This window comes from Lytechinus pictus, chromosome 13, assembly GCF_037042905.1.
Source record: "Lytechinus pictus isolate F3 Inbred chromosome 13, Lp3.0, whole genome shotgun sequence".
NCBI lineage: Eukaryota > Metazoa > Echinodermata > Echinoidea > Temnopleuroida > Toxopneustidae > Lytechinus > Lytechinus pictus.
Window position 1 is genome coordinate 23,458,168 of NC_087257.1, and position 19,449 is coordinate 23,477,616.

Consider the following 19,449-nt stretch of genomic DNA (forward strand, 5'->3'; position numbering starts at 1 on the left):
CTAATATAAACAAGCTTGTGAGTTTGCAAATTATACCACAATTATTGACGATTTAACAAACACATTAGTTTTGTAAAATTAGAGGCAAGACAAAGTGATGTACAAGTACTGCCCCGTTTCAGAACTGAAAAGAACAGAACTCTGCAGTTGGCAAATTCATGAAGACAAGTGTACAACTTGTAGACTTGTCTACAAGTTTGCAGTTGGCAAAAAACACAAGTTATTATTGTTTTGTGTAGTGATATATGCTTTTTTCATGAATATATACTTGAAGTGACTGCCCCCTTTTAAGGCCTTAATATAAAACATTTCCAGTCTGCATGTGTTTACGTTTGCATTGGTGTGGACCGATATAGGTACCGGGCTGGTGTTAAATCAACACCGGCGTTTTTTTTGCAGTGCACAAAATTCCTAAAGACAGTCCTTAAAATGTCCCTTTTTCTGATCTAATTATAACAAATTTTCAGCTCGCGCTTCGCGCTCGCATCACTTGATTAGTGAAACAGTAAACTCCTACAAACAAGCCATAGAATGCCCCTCTTCAGGTCTAAATTTCAAAAATTGTCAACTCGCGCTTCTGGGCCGCAATATTTCATTAGTGAAATACGTATCATGTTCATGATTACAATGACCACAAAAAGTGCTTCATGTGCTTAGTTGTAATTATAACAAAATCAGCAAGCGCTTGGCGCTCGCATTAGATGACTATGATGAGATACGTACGCACTTCATGAATTCCAAAAGATAGTCCTTAAAATGTCCCTTTTTAGGGTCAAGTTATACAAAAAAATTCCGCTCGCGCTTGCATTGTTTGTTTTGTGAGACAGGTACATATCATGATTACAAAACTTTGCTTATAATGTCCCTTTTTAGGACTGAATATCAAACATTTTCAGCTCGCGCTTCGCGCTCGCATTATTTGATCACTAAGATACATATCCGTTTAATTGCATAGTCCTTAAAGTGTCTCTATTAGGTCAGTATACCTGGCAATTGAGCGCGCTTCGCGCGCCCACTTAATGACTCAAAATTTTTGCTGCCCCCCCCCCAATGCCGCGACTCACGGTACGCCACTGTAAGCAGTAGCACTCTTGAAATTTTAGTTGAGTGTCTTGCACAGAAGGTCAATTAAAAATTAATTATTAATGCATAGGGTATATAATTATACTGCAAGTTAGCAACTACGGCACAGTAGCCTTTCTATTTGTTTATATTATATATAATGTTTATTTTTACAGTGCAAATATCTTTGTATATCTTTGTATAATTTACCTTAAAGTATTCACCAAATGCCACTAATTTAATTCTAAAAATTCAAAATCTTTTGGCATGTGATTATTGTAGGGGGGGGGGCACATCCCCCAACAGATTCCCCCTGTGCTCACGTTGGTGCGATCACGCCAAATTTAGTTGGCAAATTTAGCTGGTACACCCCCCAACAAAATGCTTCTGGCTACGGCCCTGATGATGTTTGAGGGCTTGCATGGTAGCGGATGTGGTTTATGGTATACACCAAGTGGAGTCTAAAAGGAAAGAGGAATAAGTAAAATTGATAGGCGAGAAATTGAAAGATTGAGAGTATAGGTCCTAGAGTAATATTTCTTGAAAATGTGTGAAATTCTGAAAATGACTGTAAACAGAAAGGGTTAAAGAGTTGAAGAGGCTTGAGTAGTTGGATTATTGGAGAAATGAGAAGATGCTAGTTTGAGTCGGCGAATGGAGTGCAGAGCAGGAGTACTCATTCATCAACTACTCAAGCCCATTCAACTCTTCAACCTTTTCTGGTTTACTGTCTTTTTCAGGACTACGCGCTCATTTAGACGAAAAATTGCTCGACAATAAACTGTCCACTTCCTCCCTATCAATTTCACTTCTTTCTCTATCCACTTTTTCGAAAACTCCACATGGTGTACCGTCAACCACATCCGCTATTGGAATGTAATTGTTTTCTTCTAAATAACATACTGTACATTATGAACTGCAGTAGTTTGTTAATCAGTTCATGATTATTTACAAATGAATATTTCCTGGAATTTGATATCCATCATTTCCTAGTTATGGTCACATTTCCCCAGAAAATATGTAAAGAAAAAAGAAGATTTTGAAGGAGTCATCCAAAAGTGCTTCCCAGCCATACAAAACATGCAAAAGGAAACACATAAATCGAGTAATGTTTTAAACTTTAATGATTTTCAGAAAAGGTTTAAATTGTTAGACAATTAAGCTTGTAATATTTCCTTTTCCTCCAGTTACAAAATATGAAACGTATTGCCCATGCATGGATAGTCAGGGACTATATCTCCAATGCTGATGTCAGAAATGATGTGCATAGAATGGGGATTTAAGTGCTTATCGACGTCTGCCACGTCAGAACAGTATGCCATTTTGAATTTGAAAAGACATTCATTAGAATTTCTTTTGTTTCTGTTGTTACGCTTCTTCTGCTTAATACACTCCTTGTTCTGACAGGAATTACTTGAAACTTATGATGAATGTGCTCTCTCGCGTCGTCCGTGTATGTAAATATACATAAATAAATGTTTCTGAAAGGATATTGCATGAAAAATGTAATTTCTTGTATTTTGAGTCAAAGCGTAATACGTAATTTAATTGATCAGACATGAAAACCACATTCCGAAGCGATCGTTTTGCGCAGAGATTTCATAGGTTCTCATAAATTATGAGTATAGTCTTTCGTAGTGAATTATATGTTTAATTCTCAAGTAATTTATTTTTGAATGCTCTTAAAAACGCAACTTTTATACTCCATTTTACACAAAGTCCTTACCGTGGGGGTCCCACACCCTCTCCCGCTCGATCGCTTCGGTATCTCACGCTGTCAAAAATATTGTGCCCCCTTCGGAATTTTGCCCCCCCCCCAAACTGAAAGTGTTCCGGCGCGCCTGGATAGAAATATCCTTCAGAAGCATTTTGAGGAGGATGGGCTAACATGGCGCACACAATCTTTTAAAGCTTTGGGTGTTTCTTTTTCTTTACAAGTCAATTCTTTATATGAGCTTAATTTCATTCCAAAGCTGCAAAACATGGAACAAACCATTAATTGTTGGAATCACAAAGGACTTTCCTTGATAGGCAAAATTGCAGTGATTAAAGCTTTAGTCTTGCCTCAGTTACTATATTTGTTTTCTGTGCTATGCATTCCAATTCCAAAGTCCTTTTATAAAATGCTTAACACGCTTCTCTTTAAATTTATTTGGAGTAATTGAAATGACAGGGTCAAAAGAGAATTACTTGTTAATGATTTTGATAAATGTGGCTTGCGTATGATTGACCCCGAAACTTATGCTAATGCTCAAAGGATGGTGTGGGTCAAATATTTATTGGACACTAGTTTTTGGAAGAATGTGGAATTAGAATTTTTGAGGCACTTCCATCAAGACAAAACAGTGTTATTTAAGACTTCTCCCCCACATGGTACAAGTACAAGGAATATGCTTTGATTGATTTGAATTTAAATAATTTCCATTTCCAGGATTTCTTGTGTTGGAATAAGATGGTATCGTTAAAACATCGACCTTATTTTTATTACCCAATCTGGTTCCAGAGGGGAATTTGTCAGGTCTCAGATTTGTACCAGGGACATCATGTGAAAACTTGTTAGGAATTAGTAATTCAATATGATTTACCCATTCTGGACAGAAGAAAATATGAAAGTCTTCTGAATGGCATTTATTTATCATGGTTTGATAATATTGCGCAGATTGATGAAATTATACATGACAAGATTGTAACAAATCTATTAAGAGTTAAATAGATTCCACGATTTTCTTACAACAGACTGTTAAAGAATGTCGATCCATCTAAGGCTTAACGAAAATGGGAAGAAGCTCTCAATTTAGAACAAAGGGATTGGTCAGTACTCAGGGCCGTAGCCAGAAGCATTTTGTTGGGGGGTGTACCAGCTAAATTTGCCAACTAAATTTGGCGTGATCGCACCAACGTGAGCACAGGGGGAATCTGATGGGGGATGTGCCCCCCCCCTACAATAATCACATACCAAAAGATTTTGAATTTTTAGAATTAAATTAGTGGCATTTGGTGAATACTTTAAGGTAAATTATACAAAGATATACAAAGATATTTGCACTGTAAAAATAAACATTTGGATCAAAATAGAAAGGCTACTGTGCCGTAGTTGCTAACTTGCAGTATAATTATATACCCTATGCATTAATAATTAATTTTTAATTGACCTTCTGTGCAAGACACTCAACTAAAATTTCAAGAGTGCTACTGCTTACAGTGGCGTACCGTGAGTCGCGGCATTGGGGGGGGGGGGGCAGCAAAAATTTTGAGTCATTAAGTGGGCGCTCGAAGCGCGCTCAATTGCCAGGTATACTGACCTAATAGAGACACTTTAAGGACTATGCAATTAAACGGATATGTATCTTAGTGATCAAATAATGCGAGCGCGAAGCGCGAGCTGAAAATTTTTGATATTCAGTCCTAAAAAGGGACATTATAAGCAAAGTTTTGTAATCATGATATGTACCTGTCTCACAAAACAAACAATGCAAGCGCGAGCGGAATTTTTTTGTATAACTTGACCCTAAAAAGGGACATTTTAAGGACTATCTTTTGGAATTCATGAAGTGCGTACGTATCTCATCATAGTCATCTAATGCGAGCGCCAAGCGCTTGCTGATTTTGTTATAATTACAACTAAGCACATGAAGCACTGTTTGTGGTCATTGTAATCATGAACATGATACGTATTTCACTAATGAAATATTGCGGCCCAGAAGCGCGAGTTGACAATTTTTGAAATTTAGACCTGAAGAGGGGCATTCTATGGCTTGTTTGTAGGAATTTACTGTTTCACTAATCAAGTGATGCGAGCGCGAAGCGCGAGCTGAAAATTTGTTATAATTAGATCAGAAAAAGGGACATTTTAAGGACTGTCTTTAGGAATTTTGTGCACTGCAAAAAAAAACGCCGGTGTTGATTTAACACCAGCCCGGTACCTATATCGGTCCACACCAATGCAAACGTAAACACATGCAGACTGGAAATGTTTTATATTAAGGCCTTAAAAGGGGGCAGTCACTTCAAGTATATATTCATGAAAAAAGCATATATCACTACACAAAACAATAATAACTTGTGTTTTTTGCCAACTGCAAACTTGTAGACAAGTCTACAAGTTGTACACTTGTCTTCATGAATTTGCCAACTGCAGAGTTCTGTTCTTTTCAGTTCTGAAACGGGGCAGTACTTGTACATCACTTTGTCTTGCCTCTAATTTTACAAAACTAATGTGTTTGTTAAATCGTCAATAATTGTGGTATAATTTGCAAACTCACAAGCTTGTTTATATTAGGGGAGGACCGGGGGCTTACTTTGTGCGTTATTATAGCTCCATCCAGTGGCGTAACTACGGGGGGGGCATGGGGGGGCACGTGCCCCCCCAATCGGCTGGCCAAAAAAAAAAAAAAAAAAACGGGGAAAAGGAGAAAAAGAGGGAGAAACGTAGTGGGGAAAAAAGAAATTATTGTTCATTGAAATGTTATATTATATTATGTTATGTTATATTACATGAGAAGCATTTTTTCATAACGTTATGAAACAGTAAGGGCCTATGTCTTCATTGTTCCTGGTGCTCGCATAGACTGTTTAACGGGATATATGATCCTGTTGTACTAAAACCTCCCGTTTTCAAAACAATATACACCAAATATATTTCCTCGCAATTCGAGTTATTATTGTTTTATGTAGTGACATTTGCTTCTTTTTCATGACTACTTAAAGTGATTGCCCTATTTTAAGGTCTTAATATAAAACATTTCCTGTCCGTGCTAACGTTCGCATTAGTTGATTGGTGAGATGTCTGCTCTTCATAAATTCATAAAATCTTTCCTTAAAATGTCAATTTTTCTGATCTGAATATCAAAAATTTTCAGCTCGCGCTTCGCACTCGCATCATTTGGTTAGTGAAATACGTGAGGTCTTCGTGAATTCCTACAAACAAGCCTTAGAATGCCCCTCTTCAGGTGTGAATTACAAAGAATTTTCAGCTCGCGCTTCGCGCTCGCAGTATTTGATTAGTGAGATGCGTATGATAATCATGATTGCAATTACTACAAAAAGTGCTTCATGTGTTTAGATGTAATTCTAACAAAATCAGCAAAGGATTGCACTAGCATTAGATGACTATGCTGAGATATTTATACTCTAAATGGATTCCTAAAATATAGTCCTTAAAATGTCCCTGTTTGGGTCAATGTATACAAAAATTTCAGCTCGCGCTTCGCGCTCGCATTGTTTGTTTAGCGAGACGGATCATGATTACAAAAAACTTGCTTATAATGTCCATTTTTAAGTCTGAATATCAAAAATTTTCAGCTCGCGCTTCGCGCTCGCATTATCTAATCAGTGAGATACATATCTATCTGTTTAATGGCACTGCTTGTCCTTAAAATGTCTCTATTAGGTCAGTATACCTGGCAACTGAGCGCGCTTCGCGCGCTCCCTAAGTGACTCGAATTTGTTGCTGGTGCCCCCCCAATGCCGTGACCCACGGTACGCCACTGGCTCCATCTGTTTTGTCCTTTGTATTTTGCTGACTAGTAGGTCTCTAAGCCTGGCTACATGGACTTGGATTTGCCAACTGGTTGTCTTTACTCCATAAGTCGTAACCTTCTTCGAAGTTGATACCTCTATTTTTCTTTCCTTTTTTTTTTCTTTCTTTCTTTCTTTCTTTCTTTCTTTCTTTCTTTCTTTCTTTCTTTCTTTCTTTCTTTCTTTCTTTCTTTCTTTCTTTCTTTCTTTCTTTCTCTCTCCCCTTCTCTCCTTTCTTTTTTTCTTCCTTTCTTTCCCTCTTTCTTTTTCTCCCCTATCCTCCATTTTGCCAACTGGTACATGATTTTGCCAACTGCCATGAATGTTGGGGGGGTGTCACACCCCCCATACCCCCCTCTAGCTACGGCCCTGTCAGTACTTCATTCAAATGATTTTAGCTGTACAATTGAAACACAAGTACGTTCATTTTATTTCAAGGTATTTCACAATGCCATCGGCACCAATGCCTTTTTGCACAAGATAAAAAAAATAGAATCTCCAAATTGTTTTTATTGTTCAGCTTTCCCAGAGACACTGGTCCATTTGTTTTGTGAATGTCCAAAAATTACCCCGCTTTGGCAAAACCTATTATCTTTAATCAGTACAAAAATAGGAGGTCACCAAAATTGGACAACCTTTGAGAAGATGTTTGGTGTTTCTAATGATTCAGTTCACATGCAATTTATAAATTGTTAAGTACTTTATCTGAAATTTTATATATACCGTTGCAGATTTCAAAAACTGGAACCAAATTTCGACGCCTTTATGATTTTTATCAACTACAAAAAGAAACTTGATTACAAAATAGCAGAGAATATAAATAAATTGGGTATTCACTTTAGAAAATGGTCTTTTTCATTTGAAACTTCGAGGCCTCAGACTCAGTCCTGATTCTTTGGTATTTCTGTACCAGACATGTTCTTAATCAGATAGTGTGCTTCTACTATTTTCACAATTTTCTCTTAATTGTGTGCGTTTTTATGGACAGTCAGTTTATTATTAATTAGTGCATACGTTTTTTGTTGTTGTTATAAGTATGTATGCAGGCAATTCTGTAAGCGTGTTGTGTTTGTATATCAACTTGTATATATGTTAATAAATATATAAAGAAAAACAAGTAGTCCCAGTATTTAAAAAAAAATGATTGTAAATGCATTGAAAATTACAGACCTATTGCGTTGTTACCCATATTCTCTTTTTTTTTATAATAGAATATAGTGTACAAAATAATGGATGATTTCCTTCAACTTCATAATATCATGATACCACAACAATTTGGCTTTCGAAAGAATTACTCCACATGTATGGACGTCTTGAATTTAGTAAATACCATTATAAGTGCAATTGACAGTGAAAAATTGTGTATTGGTGTGTTTTTAGATTTATCGAAGGCATTTGATACTATCGATCATGATATATTATTGTACAAGCTTGAGCATTAATGATGTTCGTGCGGTAGCCTTAAGTTGGTTTAAAAATTACTTAAAGAATAGACGTCAGTATGTAATGATTAATGGAGTTAAATCACAATCAAGGAGGTTAAATGTGGTGTACCCCAAGGCTCGGTTCTGGGTCCCTTATTGTTCTTGATTTATGTTAATGACATAAATTCATCAAAATTGTATACCTATTTACTATTCGCAGATGACACTTGCTTACTTTCACATCACAAAGATATGCATACTCTCATATTCTCAACTAACAATGAAATTTAAAATATATTTAAATGGTTTTGCTGTAATAAGCTTTTATTAAATGCAAGTGAAACTCAATATGTTGTCTTTAGAACAAGGGGTAAAAGAGTCCCTGAAGATACTAATCCATTATCAATAGGAGGCCATCAGATCAATCGAAGTCAAGATGTAAGGTTTCTGGGAGTTGTAGTTGATGATCACTTATCATGGAAAAATCACCTGAGTTATGTTTGTACTAAGGTATCAAGGAGTGTTGGTGTCATTTATAAATTACGTTTCTCTCTACCTCAGCAGACCTTTACTCTTTACAAAGTTATTATTATGCCACATATACAATATTGTAATGTTGCATGGGGAAATGCATATAGGAACCATTTAAACAAACTGCTAGTTCTTCAGAAGAAAGTTGTGAGGCTCATAACATATTCGAATTACAGATGTCCAGGTATTCCTTTATTTCTGCAATTGAAGATTTTGCCTCTTGATGTTTTAGTCTCCTTCAATTGTTTGATATTAATGTACAAATCACAATCCTCTCAAAACTGTTCATTTTTAAAAGATGCATTTGTTGTTAACTCAAATGTCCATTTGTACAATACACGGCGGAAAAATATTATCCACCAACCACTTACAAGAACAAATACTGCTTTGAATTCCTTTGTGATAGTTTGTACCAAAGAATGGAATAAGTTACCACAAGGCTGTAGATCCGGTCCAACACTGCTCATATTTAAAAATTTATGTCGAAAATATTTATTTGAAAGATTACAAAATATCTTAAATTGATTCTTGATAAACCATATGTGTGTGTATGTGTGTGTGGATTTTGTATGTATTTTTCTTATTTACTCTCTAGATTATCATTGTATATATTTTTTTTTATCTCATTCTTGTTGTAATGTTCTTTATAAGGGGCCCCTCTCACAAGCTCTGCTTCAATGGGGTCCCAAACTTATCATGTATTCTCATTTTTGGTTTTAAGCTGTGTAATATGTCTCTTGTTTTTTATTGGTTAAATAAAACTTAAACTTGATTCGACAAACATACCGAGGCGTAAAAACCGGGGGCAAGAGGCAGACTGCCCCCTGGATGACTGCGCCGGTATAATAAAAGAAATAAATGAATAAAATAGGAGGAGCGAAAAGGGAGAAAGAAAGTGAAAATGAAAGAAAAGGGAGAAGAAAAGGAGAAAAAGGAAGAGAAAGAACATTAGCAGATGAAAGGGGAAATGAAAGGAAAGAGGCCATGATGTGACCCTTAATTTTTTTGGTTCAATACGTAGTTCCGTTGATTTAATGTGTGTCATAAATATACCCGAACTGGGCAGTGCTAAAATTTGTGAAAATAGAAGCCATCTTCAAGGATTGAAATTGCTGAATCCAAAGAGCGTCTGGTGACAGAGCCCCGGACCCCACCTGCTAGAGCTTCGTGCTGCATGCGTGCCCGGTGTGTGCACAATAAAACAAAAATTAGACAATCCTGTTCATACCATGATAAGACCGAGAAATTTTTCGCTCTCGTGCGCTCCATCCCCCCCCCCCGGCCACCAGCCCCTCTTACGACACAGGTGTATAATAATGTACAGCTTAACACATGACAGAGTACTCAGCACGACAGTTTTCGTCAGGCTGAACTTCCAAGAGGCCTTTATTAGGTCGAAATTGCGAGCTTAAAAGCAATTAGATTCCTGCCAATTGTTTTCTGCGACAGAAATGACTATTTTATTTATACTAAAAGCGGGAAAATTACTAAAGAAGCATACTGAATATATAACAGTACCGTAAAGTCGTGAACATCGTCTTTTCTCAGCGTGTGGTTGTTTATTTACATGTTAAATAAAACCCATAATGAATCGAAAACAGAGCAACAACGGATATTTCCTAAGTGCATCATATACATAAAAAGTTTATTCTGAGCGCTTGGCTGTTCCCAAACCATGCATGGTAATTCATAAACCGTTCCTTTAGTTACAATCTGTCATGATTGAAAAAAGATGCGTTAACGAATAATAGCAACATTTCTTAATCAAATTCGGATTGTGCTCCAATTTATTTAAAAAAAGACACAAACTTGAACTAGGGCGGATAACAAATTTTATGACTTTAAACAAGAAAGTAAATTTGGAACATTCTTGCGGATTATTTGCCCATACAAGGAGGATCGGATGCATTTTGTATTATTTATTAATACCGGTTGAACTCCGGAAACTTAATAAATTTATAATTTTATTACAATATATCAAAATAGCCGAGTATTCCGGAGTTCAACCGGTTTTAATAAATAATACAGAGTGTATTTAATCGTCCTTGTATTGTGATGGGCAAATAATCGCAAGTATAATAATAATCTGGATGCGCTTAAGACATACATTGTACGATTCCAAACGCTTACAAATTAATTAATACCCATTTTATTCCATCAGTCATTACCGCGTAATGCACATCCTCCACTCCCTGGGGATTTTACAGCCAGTCACCAAAGAAGCGCACATTATACTAGACAAGCTACAATGACTTCCATATCCTTCCGACTCCCCATTTAGCACCTGGGTGGAGAGTGGTAAAGTGTGTATTGACGTCTTGCCAAAAGACGCTATATAGGCCGCAGTAGGTCGGGGGGGGGGGGGGGGCAGTCAAACGTATTGCTGTACACATGCGTGACTCAATTATTTCCAAACACCCCCTAAACGAGTTTTTCTCTGTTTGCAAAATAACCCCCTAAAACAAGTTTTTTTCGCGAGCTAAACAAGTTGTCCCTAAACACGTTTGGCTAGTCTTTAAAAAAAGCTTTGGAAAAAAATCATACCCTAAATACGTTTGACCCCGCGACTGACCATTGACCAGTCTTTCAAAACCACCCTTTTTTGAAAATTTGTGTTTTTGATACCCTTAACGAGTGCATGCGCGGCCCGCGTCCAAAAAAAAAAAAAACTTGAATGGGTCTCGCATGTGTACAGAAATATATTTGACTCCCCCGGGCGGTAGGATTCGATCACACGACCCTCTGATTATAAAGCGAGAGTCAGAACCACTCACGGTACACTGTTAGATTAAAATATCAGTGTGTTTGAGGCATATTAAGGTACACGTTTATAAAGTACAAACATTTTATGGACGTTCAACAGTTATGTTTGTGCGCATCATAAATTTCCAAATTTTAAAAGGGTGAGAGAAAATGCACACCTCTTTTAACGACATTGGAAAAAATGTGGGGAAATTTTGGGGATATTCTCATAGCTTGACGAACACCTTCATGGAAAGGCCAAGCTAACAGTCTAGGTCACATGTATTTGACATGCATAATACAAATCACAGTAAGCATACACGTAGTTGCAGGGGATGTCACTCCATTCGAGGTTTCCAGGCTTATCACGCATGATGACGCAGTCTTCAGAGTTGTTCCAGTTGTTCGGCTCTCCCTCCATCCAATCTGTATGCAAGATCAATATCAAACGACAGGATGCACAACTGACTCTTGAATTGCAAAGAATTGATACTGTGAGTTATTTTTACTATTACAGTATGAAAGGAACAGCCCCAAACCTCACGTCTGAGGTTTGCGTCAAAAATGCGGAGAATACTTGGAAATAAACTTTGTTGTAACTGCAATGCATTACCTCTTTGTCTCTTTTATGTATATATATATATATATATATATATATATATATATATATATATATATATATATATATATATATATATATATATATATATATATATATATAGTTGCCAAAGCTGTAGTACATGTATAACTTCACACATTTGTATACTTTCTCCCATACGTGTACTGTATCAAAGCAACAGCTTTGATCCAGCTGAGGCATGGCTGCTTGTCATTGTTCAAATCCCACCTTCACCCGACAAAGGAAATTACAATTGGTATGGTGTCGAAAATCTGTCTATCTGACGGTCAATCGGATCGGAGTCGCCCTAGCCACTAACCCGTCTCTGTGGTCTAGTGGTTAAGGCACTGGCGTTCAAAGCTGGGGGCCCGGGTTCGATTCCCGGCAGAGACATTTTTCGGCATCACCAAGTTTTCCAAAAGGGTAGATAGCTCTGGGGAACCTTGATTTAAGCTACGCCTACAATTGTTCTCTTCATCCATTTCTTTCACACAATATTTAAATAAAAGAGTTGCCAAAGCTGTAGTACATGTATAACTTCACACATTTGTATACTTTCTCCCATACGTGTACTGTATCAAAGCAACAGCTTTGATCCAGCTGAGGCATGGCGGCTTGTCATTGTTCAAAACCCACCTTCACCCGACAAAGGAAATTACAATTGGTATGGTGTCGAAAATCTGTCTATCTGACGGTCAATCGGATCGGGGTCGCCCTAGCCACTAACCCGTCTCTGTGGTCTAGTGGTTAAGGCACCGGCGTTCAAAGCTGGGGGCCCGGGTTCGATTCCCGGCAGAGACATTTTTTCGGCATCACCAATTTTTCCAAAAGGGTAGATATCTGGGGAACCTTGATTTAAGCTACGCCTACCATTGTTCTCTTCATCCATTTCTTTCACACAATATATACAATATATATATATATATATATATATATATATATATATATATATATATATAAAAGAAGAGGGCCCTTTGCATAACGTGTATTACAGCGCGTCATGTATATATATATATATATATATATATATATATATATATAAATACACACACACACCCACACATACACACATAAATTTCACAACCACTACGCAGATCGACGCTTTCTGGATTGTTGGAAATCAAATGCCAAAAGCCCTAACATGAGAAAGCAACCTTTGTCGAAAATCATCACTTAAAACATTACATGTATGAGCATACTATTGAATTGAGAGTTCTCTATTGGCATCGAGACGGCAAATCCGATTTGTTTTTGACAAAAAAAAATCTATAGATTATTTCTTGTTTGTAGAATATTGAACAAATTTCACCTGTCTGCTTGTCTTTTTTTTTCTTTTCCCTCTAAACAATTTTCATTTTGAGTAAGATTCCCCTTTAGGTCTGATATTCTTATTTGTTTAAGCGGTTTTATGATTGAGACAGTCTACATAATAGCTTTGATCCTCTCTCTTCTTTGTCTATTTTCCTATTAAGCGTATAGAGACGCCCATGGGTAGTGATATGCACTATACAAGCAACGTCGTATTATGATTTATTATTATTCTCCATATTACTGTCATGGGTTAAGATAGTGCTTTGCGCCTACTTCGGTAACCTGTAGTGTTTCCTCGTCTTGTTGTAAGGCAGGAAAATTTGTCATCACCGTCAGAGACACGTTTGCAGTTGATCCAGTAACATTGGTGACTTTTTCTTTGCTGAATATGCGGCAAAACGCAGTGCCAAAGAATTTGTACTTCGCTCTCACTCTCCGGGACCATTAGAGAGGGGCTCCTTACCATCCCTCTATACTGGAACATTCGCCTCTTGTCGCAGTCGTTAACAGCTTCATTGAAAATGCGGGCTGTTTTTCCAGGAAAACTGTAACACTTCCCCTCCCCCGGCAGCCAACCATAAGGACAACGTGCTGTAAATTGAAAGATAGCATAATCATAAAGAAATTTGCAATTTTTTTAGCGATCTGAAAGTGATGAATTCAATTCGAGCTAGGATGTATGGTTAGACCTATAATGTCTTAATATTCATCCGCTAAGCAAATTTGAAGTGAGGAAGCCTTCGACTGCACATGCTTTGTCCGTTAATATTACTCGAATGCTATGTGTGGTTTCAGGAACATCAAGACATATGGATCTTCTTAAAACATCATACACGTGAGACCTCTACACGGCCACTCCCTAAAAACCCCAATCACCACCAACGAAACAAAACGAATCAAACCAAAACACATGGTACCCAATAGTCCAGTATGGACACTTATGAGAGGGCCGAAGCTACTTTCCACAGAGCCAAAAATGGACGAAAACTCACAAGTCACATCCACTCAGAGTCCGGGCATCCACTCCAGTGCTGACTCCTTCTGAAGTGGACTGCGGGGAGGGGGGTAATCCCGGGGGGTAATAATGTGACTTTGCAAGTCTATATTTGGCTTTGAGGAAAGTAGATTACCTCTCACAAGACTCCAAACTGAACTGAGTATTCAGGAACCGTACGTAGGTCGCCACACGTCAGATCATGCTTGTCTGGGTTTTCTTTTAGTCTATAAAAAAAAATAATAATAATAAAAGGCCTATTCGAAAACAGGGTTCGAAAATAGATGATCCGCGAATTTTATACAATCATGTAGATGTTACAAGGTATGTAACAACGATTTCTCTGTGTGGGGGTATCAAAACCCAAAAGCAATACTTAAAATAGCTTGCTTGGACTATTATTGTTCGACGCTTTTTGAAACCTTTAAAAACCATTAATAATTTGTTAAAAAGTACACAAATATGATGTCGGTAAACCCCCTCTGAAATAAAAGGCTACCAATTGCGTGGGTGTACAAGTCTTATCAGGCATAGAGTCGATCAAGTCCAAGATCATTGGCAATTGTGGGTGTGGGTGGACTCAGTGTAAGCATATCTGATAACACACCCAGCTCCATCAATCCTCGCATATACAACGATGGGTAACCCCTCGGTCTCGCGTCAACAAAGCAATAAGGACGTGCAGAGTCCGATTATCGCCGGGGATTATCGTGATTACCACCCTTCCTCAAAGCGCAAACCCTCATCCACACCATCTACCTTCCTCTCTTTTTTTAACAAGTGCACACCTAGTTACCAATAATGCATATAGCATTTCCATTTATTTGAAAGCAAGATAAAAGAGCACATGTAGATTAAATGCCTTGCTCACGGGCATAGGTTGCCGCGGCCGGGGATCGAACCCCGGACTTTCCATGTATAGCCAGGCGCCTTAGACCACTCGGCCACGGCACCTACACTTACACACACACCCACCCTCCCCCACACCCACCCTCACGTCACATTGCGTATATCATGCCTATACACAATAGTGATTACGACTTACGAAGGCCGGCGCAAGTCGGCAGAGGATCCAGAGGTTCAGTGGTGTTTGTTCCACCTGTTGTGAGTGTCATTGTGGTGTTAGAAGTCTCACTGGAACGAGATTCTGAAGATTCCGTGTTACCTTGTTCATTTACCATGCATTGCTTCCCAGAATACCCTTCTAGGCAGTGACACTGGTATCCAGTCATCGTCTCCTCACACCATCCGTTTACACATGGATTGCTCAAGCAATCTACGAAATAAAGGAGAGGGAAATTTGATAAAAAAACATGAAACATTGGTTGCAGAATTGAAAGCTCCAATTGGACGGCCATGAGCCATTCCCGGGCCATTCCGCAGTCTCCTGCGAGGCACTGCGCACTCTCCCTGGTCTAGTACATTGAGAACGTAAAGGTGAAAACCGCAATTACAAATCGAAGCGCACTCGCGTCCTGTGGCGTGATAAGCCAACAATTTTGATGGGGCCAGACATGGCGTGTCGGGCAATATTAAACTCTTTCTGCAACGGGCCCCAGGGAAGACTCATGGTTCATAACCCACCTTGTTTAAAAGTTTGGAGCGAGCAAAGCGATCGAGCCAAAAGTTCAATGTTTTTATTACAAATTTAAATTTTGTGATAGATTTTGACATAATATTAATAAAATAATATTATATGATCTCCCTATTCTCTCTTTTTGTTTCTTGTTCGTGAAAAAATGGGGCGGGGGAGGGGGGGGCAAGAGGCAAAGCCGCCCCCATCTATACACCACTGCTCGCGACAAGTACTGGTTCACGTATGTGTGGCGTCATCACGAGCATAATTTTCCGGGGCCTTACTCATCGAGTACAATCTGAAATGTGTTCATCTGAGGGTGCATGCGTTCAATGTCTAGTTTCAAATTTAAACAGCAACGTGAATCATGATTGAAAACTCAATAACAAAATGCAGAACGCAAACACGATCAGCGGTGCACTGTTCTGTATCAAAATATAAAGCTGTTTATTCGTCGATCATCAGGAAAGATTTAAAGATTCTTTAAATTTCCCGGGGTTTTTTTGCGCAGCTATAGTGCGCAGTTTGACCCATCACAGGAAAGGTCAATTCTGGCACCTGCTTGTGTAGGCTTCCACGGCGAGCGCAAATTTAAAGACGTTTCAAAACTCAATCGTGTTAAATATCGCATTCGCGATGCTGAATGTCGTAAAATCTGAGCTGATCGCGTTGACAAACGCATCTTTTTCGACGTTTAAATTTTCCTCTGAATCATGATTTGAAAGACGTTTACTTTTACGACCGGGAATGGAGGACATTGAACACACCCTTTGTTTATTATTAAATCTGCGTTTTGTAATCACATTTCAATCATGATTCATGTCGCTGTTTAAATTTGGAAACCGACAATGAACACACCCTGAGTCAACGAGGCCACTTAACTACGTTGACACACATGATTTGTGGAGTGGGCTCATTTGTCATCCAGGTACGTAATCTAAAACTCCGTCCGAGGCCTACTTCAATAGCGTATAGCATCCACTTTGCAGAAACTATCTGCGACGTCCAGTATCTACTGAAAATGGCCATCAAATCACAGTGGACCGATTAGAGGTCATTGTCGGATGTTGGTGGACCGGAAAAGGACAACGTCTTGAGATTCGGAAAGGACAAAATATCGCAATTAATGTGTCGCTTCTCTAGCATCTGACCCGGGCTCCGTAACACAAAGATTAGCGATCAATCGCTAAATGGACTGGCCAATAAAGATCAATGTTGCACGCGCATTTGGTTTAAAATACTGACCAGGAACCAATCAGTGTGGTTTTTTCTTTCATATTTCCAATTCATCGCAAACCTTTGTTTTACGGAGCCCCGTGGAGCGTTTCGTCAACATTTTTGTCCGACAAGTTGCCATATCTGACTACTTTCCTTGATTTTGAATGGCTAAGAAGTACTGCTACTATGGTAACTGTCGGATAAAATGGGACTTGTCGGATAAAACGTCCCTGCGCCAAGTCCTTTCATGAAACGCTCTGATTCACCGATTTTCGACGAAGGCTGCTATGTTAATATGAAGGGCTTTTGACAAAAGATTTTCTGCGTAAGAAAAAGCATATGCGAAAAGATTTGCTAAAATGCCCTAAAGTGGTAATATATATAATAATATACATGTATATTTCAAACAATTTAACTTGGACAACAATCTTTGTGGCATTTGACATTACATTACTATAGATTTATTTTGTATCATATCTTAAGGAAAAAAAGAAATAGGCAATTTTTTTTTTTGGGGGGGGGAGCGGGTGGTGGGCAGTTCCTGTGATTCAGTACCAACCAGGCAATGCGCAGACTCGGTGTCCAATTGGGATACCACTGTTGCTCTTCCTCACACAGCCTTGATCTCCATCCAACAAACTTGGTATCAGCTTTGGTATGGTTTTCACCATACTTCCATTCCACAATTGCTTCATCTTACACAGATCGAACATGGGGAGTGTGTAGTTGAGTCCATATCCATCGCTGCAGCATGCGTTCGTCCAAGTGACACCCGCTGTTACTACAGAAGATACAAGGCTTATTTTAGTTTAAAATAAGTAGAAGAAAACGCAGTCCATATGTCATTTTTAAATATCTGAGAGAGGGCATGATCCACATGTTTCACACGCCTTAACAGGAAGGCAAGAGAAACTCATTCGACGCAAACTTCTCCCTAGATTTTTGACCGACAAAAGTGTATGCATTATGATTTGCCATCTAACACTGATACTAGGAAGGGCAATTTCCCATTCGGGAAGGAATATCACTAAACTTTTGGAACTATTTGACTGGCGGGAGAATTAGGGCTATTTAACTGTTTTAGGTGAATTTGATCCGGTCAAGAGATGCTAAGACGTATTTACTTTGGCATTCAATATTGTCATAAGATCTGAATTTCCACATGGATATTTCTCTCTTAAAGTTTTAGGTACTTTCTTTAAAAAATGCATCCCCTTTTTAAGTGACAGAATAGTTAATTTGAAAAAAAGTTTTCTTTACAATTATTATGAAAGAAACAACTAAAATTTTTGCAAAAACTAAAAATAAATTAATCTTTAAACCATAATTTACTGACTCATAATATAGGAACACGCGTAACCGTCCTATCTTGTTTGGGATAATTGTGAGTCTTGGTGTTTAATTTCCTAAATTCAAGTGATATATTATTTTCCATATTTATGCCCGCGGATTTTCATCTCACCAGAAGCATGTACCAATTGACGTCATTTACGATCATTTACGATCGTGGTTCTGTTTATACTTCCCAAGAAACACTGATTCTGGTCAAATGACGTTTTGAAACGCATCTTTTTGTAGGTTTACGATCGGCGTTCTGGAACGCCGTTTAAATGAAAGTAAGCACGGACGTAACCGTGTTTTGGACTAATCACGTTTGAAAACGCTGATTCTGGCCTGAAAAGTAGAAGCATAATTACACCCTTATAGACGTTAAATTTCCTAAATTCAAGTGATATATTATTTTCCATATATGCGATATTCTTTGAACGGGCTCTTTACAAGAATATGAATATAGTGAATCCAAATTTGTTGATCATGATGATCATGCATTACTTACAATAATAATAAAAATATATGGTCCATTATAGCGCAGCTACTATAATTGCATATGTGACCTGCCACCCCTAAACCAACAATAAGTCGACCGAAATTAATTTTGAGATTTTTATTGGGCTTGAAAATTCATTTTCTAAGCTTTAAAATGATATATGTTAAGATTGACCAACAATAACCATTACAAATACTTGATTGAATGCAGAGGAAATTCAGCAAGAGCTTAAAAAATAAAAGGAAAAGAAGGTTTGAAGTTTGGGGTTCACTCAAGCATGAGATATGCATACTGTGTAATCTCAGTGAGACTAAATCACTATTTTGGCTATTGACAGAGAACCTTACCTGTCGACTTATTGGTGGTTTTGGGGTGGTGGGTCACATACTCTACTGCACTTGATACTTGGTATCATATTATTGCCCTGGCTGTAGCTGAGCCGCAATAAAGGCGCTAAAGCATTCAAGGAATAAATCCTATCGGGTACCCATTCACCTCACCTAGGTCGAGTGCAGCACAATGTGGGTAAATTTCTTGCTGAAGGAAATCACGCAATGGCTGGGATTCGAACCCACGTCCCTCTGATTGAAAGACGAGAGTCGTAACCACTAGACCACGACGCCCCCA